General features: G+C 41.0%; 1 long non-coding RNA gene across 1 annotated transcript; it reads left to right on the top strand.

Annotated features, from left to right (window-relative positions):
• Positions 1–4,389: 4,389 nt before the first annotated feature.
• LOC140685154 (uncharacterized) lies at positions 4,390–6,675 on the top strand. Its single transcript, XR_012058420.1, has 2 exons — positions 4,390–4,794; positions 4,843–6,675. It is a non-coding gene; the product is annotated as an uncharacterized lncRNA (long non-coding RNA).
• The last annotated feature ends 36 nt before the right edge of the window (positions 6,676–6,711 follow it).

Raw genomic sequence — 6,711 nt, 5'->3', positions numbered from 1 at the left:
TGCTGGAATCCTGTCAGGTGCCCTGGGGAAAGCTGATTTCTCTGGGGGGTGTTGAAATGACCTGGAAATGCCTCAAAGTGGGTGTTGGTGAAACCAGAACCACTTCTGTGGGATAAATTCAGTATCAGCTCCCAGCCCCAGGGAGGGGAGGGTGATGGGCAGAGGTTTTGTGTCCTGGCATTGAGCCTGTGAGCAGCAAGGCTCACTCTTTAACATTTTTAAAGTTTAATGAGGGATAAAAGTTAGTTCCAAATAATTTATATATTATCTTTATAAATATTTTATATGCATTATGTATTATTTATATATTATGTTTTATATTTTATCTTTTGTATTTTGTATTTTGTATTTTGTATTTTATATTTTATATAAATATATATTATATATAAGATATTTTAATATATTTAATATATACTTTTTCAGCACATTGATCAAATGCATGTTGATGAAGATTATGCACATTCAAACATTCCTTTGAGTTTGCTGGTTCTTGACCCATCTTTTTAAAGTGCTGCAGGTGAAATTGAGCTATTTTATGTTCCCACAAGGCCCCTGTTCTGTGCTTGGACAGTTCTGGATAGCCAAAGGTCAGTCCTAAATCCTTCCTTGCATTCTTGTTTATTTCCTTTTAAATATTATTTCTTTTCAATATTATTTTATATTATTTATATCAATAGTTTATTTCTTTTCAATATTATTTCGTACAGACAAGACAATTTTATACAGACAAATCCATGAAAACAGCGTTAGCCATTTCCCAAATTCTCTGAGTTATTCTCACCATTGTCAGTGAGTGACACAAATAAAAGCATTTAACACCACACTGCACAACACATAGTCTCTGTTTGAATATTTACTGAAAGCCTAAATGTGGAGGTTTTAGGGTTTTTTTTTGTTAGGGTTGGGATTAAATCTATGAGATGGTATTTTTGTTTGGATTTAGATGTTTATTAGTTTTTATTATAGTTTTATAAACTGTGAGTTTTATAGTACTTTATCTTAATATACTAAAAATGGAGTTGTATCTTTCTCCCTATAAGATCTTTTGAGGATAAGCTGTCTAACTAAGAAATGACATTAAATTATTTTAATTGTTAACTAACTACTTGTGGTCCGCAATGTGGACTTTTTTATTTAATTACTTTTGAAAAAAATATTTAATTATTTGTATTAATTAAATTTTTAATATATTAAATTATTTATTTTATTTTATTACTTTTTTATTTAATGAAATACCACTCAAACCCATGGAGAAGGTGAAGAAGAAGGACTAGTCTCTGCCCTAAAACTTCTCTCTTGTTTTATATATATTATTATATTGTAAAACTTTAAACTCTAAGTTTTCCCCTGTGTGACATTACACACTTCTATCTAAACTACACACTTATAATCTTAATTCTATATTTCAATTTTGGAAGCCTTCTCCACGGCCTCAGGTCAATGCAGTGGTTTTTTTGGGAGGTCAGAGTCTGTCAGCATGGAAAGTTTGAAATTCTCAGCAGCCAGGGTTCCCACATCTAAACTATAAAATACGTGTTTGTCACATACAAACATAATATATATGTTTGTCACACTAAAATATATGATTTACACAGGGCCAGGTGATAAATTACACTGGCCCTGTAAATTAAATATTTACTACATTAAAGCAGTTCAGAGTGGTTACAAACGGTGCTGTACCAAAATAGTTGTAATTAATATAGAAATAATATAAATAAATATTAATATAATAATATAAGTATATATAAATATAATAAATAATATTATTTTAATAAATATACATTATGTATACTATAGTAATATAGAAATTATATTATGTATAAATATATTACTTATATAATTATATAAATTATAGAAATATATTACTATATATCAATATATAATTATATATTCTAAATAATATAAAATATGTAATATATTATAACCATATACTTATTTTTATATATTATAAATTATATAATTATTATTATAAATAAGAATTTGCAAGAGCCAGTATATAATAGGGAAAGCCAACAATTCTGGAGTTATTTAGAAAGAGCTGAGGGACTCCAGCAGCTGGGGAGGATTTTCCATGGCTGGTTTTCCCAGGACTTCTGCCTTTGGAATGGATCCTGGGATTGGCCTGAATTATTGTTGGGGTTTATTTGTTTATTTATTAGATTTGATTAGGGTTTATTTATTTCTTATTAGGTTTTATTTGTAATTTGTTAGGGTTTTCTTTATTTCTTATTAGGTTTTTATTTGTAATTTATTAGGGTTTTATTTATTTATTATTAGGCTTTGTTTATTTATTTATAATTTATTAGGTTTTTATTATTGGGTTTTATATATTTATAATTGATTAGGCTTGATTTATTTATTATTAGGATTTATTTCTTTGTAATGGATTAGGTTTTATTTATTTATTATTAGGATTTACTTGTTTATTTTATGTAATTGGCACACCTGTATTGGTACCTGAGGCTTTGAGCTCTGTCTGCTGCCCTGGTAAGAGCAAATTAAAAATCAGATATATTAAAGTGTCTGAAAAAGTGATTCCACTGCATCCCTGGAGCGAAAACACACCCAGGAAAGCTCCTGCCTGGAAAGCTGAACAATCTGGAGCACTTTGGCATTTTAGGGGCATTTTGGGGATACATTTAGAGCCTCTTTAGCTTGTGCTGGCATTAAGGCTGTGAATGCATAAATGGGATATAATCCCAAATACCCTTCCCACAGCCCAGCTGGGGCTGGCACATCCCTGCAGTGCAGGGTTGGCTCCTTCCCCTGGGAAATCTCTTCCTTTCCCTGGGAAATCTCTTCCTTTCCCTGGAAAATCTCTTCCTTCCCTGGAAAATCTCCTCCTTTCCCTGGAAAATCTCTTCCTTCCCTGGAAAATCTCTTCCTTTCCCTGGAAAATCTCCTCCTTCCACTGTGAAACCTCTTCTTTCCCATAGAAAATTTCTTGCTTCCCCTGGAAAATTTCTTCCTTCCCCTGGGAAATTTCTTCCTTTCCCTGGAAAATTTCTTCCTTTCCCTGGAAAATTTCTTCCTTTCCCTGTGAAGCCTCTCCTTCCCCTGGAAAATTTCTTCCTTTCCCTGGAAAATTTCTTCCTTTCCCTGGGAAATCTCTTCCTTCCCTTAGAAAATCTCTTCTTTCCCCTGCCTGCCTCCCTCCCTGTGTCTGGACTTGTTCACAAAAGCAGGAGTGCTCACCTCCTCTCACTTCTGCTGAGCTCCTTCACTGAGTCACAGTGAATTTTTTTCTCTCTTTCCCAGCAAAATGCCCTTTTTTGGGTGTTGGGGTTTTCCACAAGGCCCTTGGAGGCCTCCTGGAAGCTGCTTCACTTCCCTGCTGTGCCCACCTTGCCCCAGTCCCCAACTTTCTCATGGGGGAGGTTCACATCAGAGACTGGAAAGAATTTTTCCCTCCCAGAGTGTTGAGGTTCTGGAATGAGTTTCCCAGGGTCTGCTGGAGTTTCTGGGAGTGTCCCAGAGGTGTCTGGAAGTGTCCTTGGGGACAGGCTTTGGGGTGACTCTGGGATTGTGAATTTTCTGTTAGCAGAGCCAATGTTCCACCAGAGGAGGTGCCCTCAGGGTGTGTTCCTTAAATTCACGTTTTCATTTCCCACACATCACCTTGAAAACTCCTCCACCAAAAACTGATCCACGAGGGATCCTCATCCAGAGGATCCAGGGCTGGAGCCAGGCTGGCAGAGCTGGGGGGGCTCACCTGGAGAGGAGAAGCTCCAGGGAGAGCTCAGAGCCCTGCCAGGGCCTGAAGGGGCTAAAAAGGGAGGGAGAGAGATTTTTATGTGGGCAGAAAGTGGCAGGACAGGGGGCAGTGGCCTTAAACTGCCAGAGGGCAGGGCTGGGTGGGAGAGTGGGAATTGGGAATTGTTCCCTGGCAGGGTGGGCAGGGCTGGGATGGAATTCCCAGATTCCCCTGGATCCCTGGCAGTGCCCAAGGCCAGGCTGGACACTGGGGCTGGAGCAGCCTGGGACAGTGGGAGGTGTCCCTGGGGTGGCACTGGGTGGATTTCAAGATCCCTCCCAGCCCAAACCAGTCTGGGATTCTGTGATTCCCCCTAAATGTCACCATTTGAGGAACTGACTTCCCTTGGCCACTGTGATCTTTTTGTTCCTACAGCTATTTACCACCCTCAGTGTCATGCCCAGACACCCAAAATTCAGGATTAATTTCATACCCCGAGACAAGCCTCTTCTCAGAAGGGCTGACCTGGCAGACAAGTTCATTCCTGGAATGGGGTGTTTATCTCTCACATGAGTAGAGCTCTGTTTACTCTGCTCGTGGAAACTGCTCTGATCAGGCACTGCCTGACTGCACTTCCTCTGTCTCCCAGACTCGATTTCATCACAGATTTACTGTAAGTGAATCTCTAAACACATTTTTTTTACTTTGAGCCTCACAACATGGTGAAACGCACACACACAATGAGCCCAAAGGCTCTGGGAAAGCCTGGCCCAGCTCAGAATTCAGCAGCAAACCCAAACTCCTGCTCTAGGTCAGAACACAGAACATCCAACACAACCCAGGGAGGGAAGAGTTGCTTTTTTCCTTCCTGATCTCTTTGTGACCTGTCCCTTTTACAGGCACCTGTGTCACCTGAGCCAGGTGAAATCACAGAATCCCAGGCTGGCTTGGGCTGGAAGGGACCTTAAAAATCATCCATTAAAACTCAAATCTCTTCCCGGGGTGACATAATTTCCTTTAACCTGTGGGTAATGTCCTTTAACCCTCTGTAGGTAATTTCCTTTAACCCTCTGTAGGTAATTTCCTTTAACCCTCTGTAGGTAATTTCCTTTAATCCTCTGTAGGTAATTTCCTTTAACCCTCTGTAGCTGTGGCACCTAAAGGGGCTCCAGCAGAGAGACTGGGGACAAGGGCTGTAGGGACAGGATGCAGAGAATGGCTCCCACTGCCAGAGGGCAGGGTAGGACTGGAAACTGAGACCAAAACTGAATTGGAGATGCCTCTTTACACATCTAAATAATTTTCTATCTACCTCCAAGAGTTCCCAGCTGGCACATGAGGGTCCAGATCATCCCCAAACATCAGCAGAGCCCCCACAGCAAAGTTTGCAGTGGGAGGCTTTGTGGCTGACCAGACCAATGTGGGTTTTCTCTAAGAATGTTTTTCCTGTTCATGTCAGACCACTGTAAAACAACTCAATTCTGTCTCTCTTCCAGGAAGAAGGTTAAAAATCCAAGCAGCAGACACCAGGAGTGGCAAGGAATGAGGTCAGAGTTTGAAGAGCTTTTGGTGTAATAAGTCTGGAATTTGTTTAAAACTTTCTGAAATGTAATTTGAATAGGACAGGGGATCCTTCCTGCTTTTCTTTCTTGTTTCAGTTTCCTGACTGAGTTACCTGTGGTTCTTTAACAGAGGGACAATTGAGGAACACCAGGCTGGGGCTGATTTCTCTCCCAGACCACTGTGATGCTAAAATTGTTCACATCCTGATCACTGCCTGATGTGGAACTGCCCCTGGGTCTGGCAATGGATTCATTTCCCCTCTCCCTCTCTGTTATTTTTGGGCACCTTCTTTATCTTTTTGTAGATTTTTTTTTTTTCAAGATTCTGTGCCAGAAATTTGGCTGCAGGAAAATCACGAGCTCATTTATCCCTCGCTGTCTGATTTGATATTGACTTTGCTTCCCTCTCCCTAGGCTCAAAGACACAGAATTATCCCTGGACTTCTGTAGGTTCTGCAGATTTCCTGGATTATTGATATTATTTTCTTTCTGATCGGATGTCACACTAAACCCAGCTCTCTCTTCCCTGTGTCTTCATCAAATCACTTTATTCTCCATTCTCCCCATTCTCCTTAAGCTCCAGTTTTAATATATCCTCCCTCATCATCCGATGGTGGGTACCACATCTTCCATGAACCTTTTCTCACTTTGACCTCCCTCCTACCCAAGAGGACTCCAGGGGAGTCATTTCTTGGGCTGTGATTTATCAGGAAGCTCCAGGTAAGACAGAGCTGTGCCAAAACCCTGCCTGGACTGAAACCAAGACCCTGGCCAAGTTCCCCTCTGCTTTGGCAAAGGGCAAACAGACATGACAAGTTCTGGGATTTCTGTCATCAAACGCGTCCTTTAGCAGAAGGGAGGAGGGGAACCCCACTGCCTAAGTCACAAGTTGAGTTTCTTTAATTTCGAGTTCCTCCACGCTGCTTTCATCAGTCAAAGCCTCATTAATGAAGGCGCCCCTCTAATTAAAGTGCCTCTGCGGGCTCTGTTTTGCTGTTCAATGTCCTCATTTAAGAAAGGCGGGTTAAAGGCTGTTACAGGAGAGTCTCACCTGTTTTATTGCTGCCCCGCCCGAGAGCCCGGGGCCAAGGAACAGGCAGAAATCTCTCCCTGGATGGAGAAAAAGCTGAACTGCGGCGGAATCCGGTGATTCATCCAGCCGGGAACCAGAGCTGCTCGGAACATGAGCTCCTGCCATTCTTCCCTGCTCGGAAATCCCTTGGCACCGGTGCCAGCTCTGCCCAGGGACCCGTCGGGCACCCGAACATCATCTGCGTTCATTCCAGGTGTTTAACACACCCTAACCTTGCTCAGATTCCTCTGCTGGCAGTCCTGCCAGCCACAGTCCTGCTGACACTGTAGTGCTAATATTAGTGATGGTAATTATGATAATAATAATAATAATATTTCCCCTCGGAAGTGTTTCAGAGAGAGCATTTCGATTGTGTTCAGGAG

The sequence above is a fragment of the Taeniopygia guttata genome, chromosome 1, assembly GCF_048771995.1.
Source record: "Taeniopygia guttata chromosome 1, bTaeGut7.mat, whole genome shotgun sequence".
In the NCBI taxonomy this organism is placed as follows: Eukaryota; Metazoa; Chordata; class Aves; order Passeriformes; family Estrildidae; genus Taeniopygia; species Taeniopygia guttata.
The sequence above is the reverse complement of the archived record's forward strand: the minus strand, read 5'-3'. Positions and strand labels throughout refer to the sequence as shown.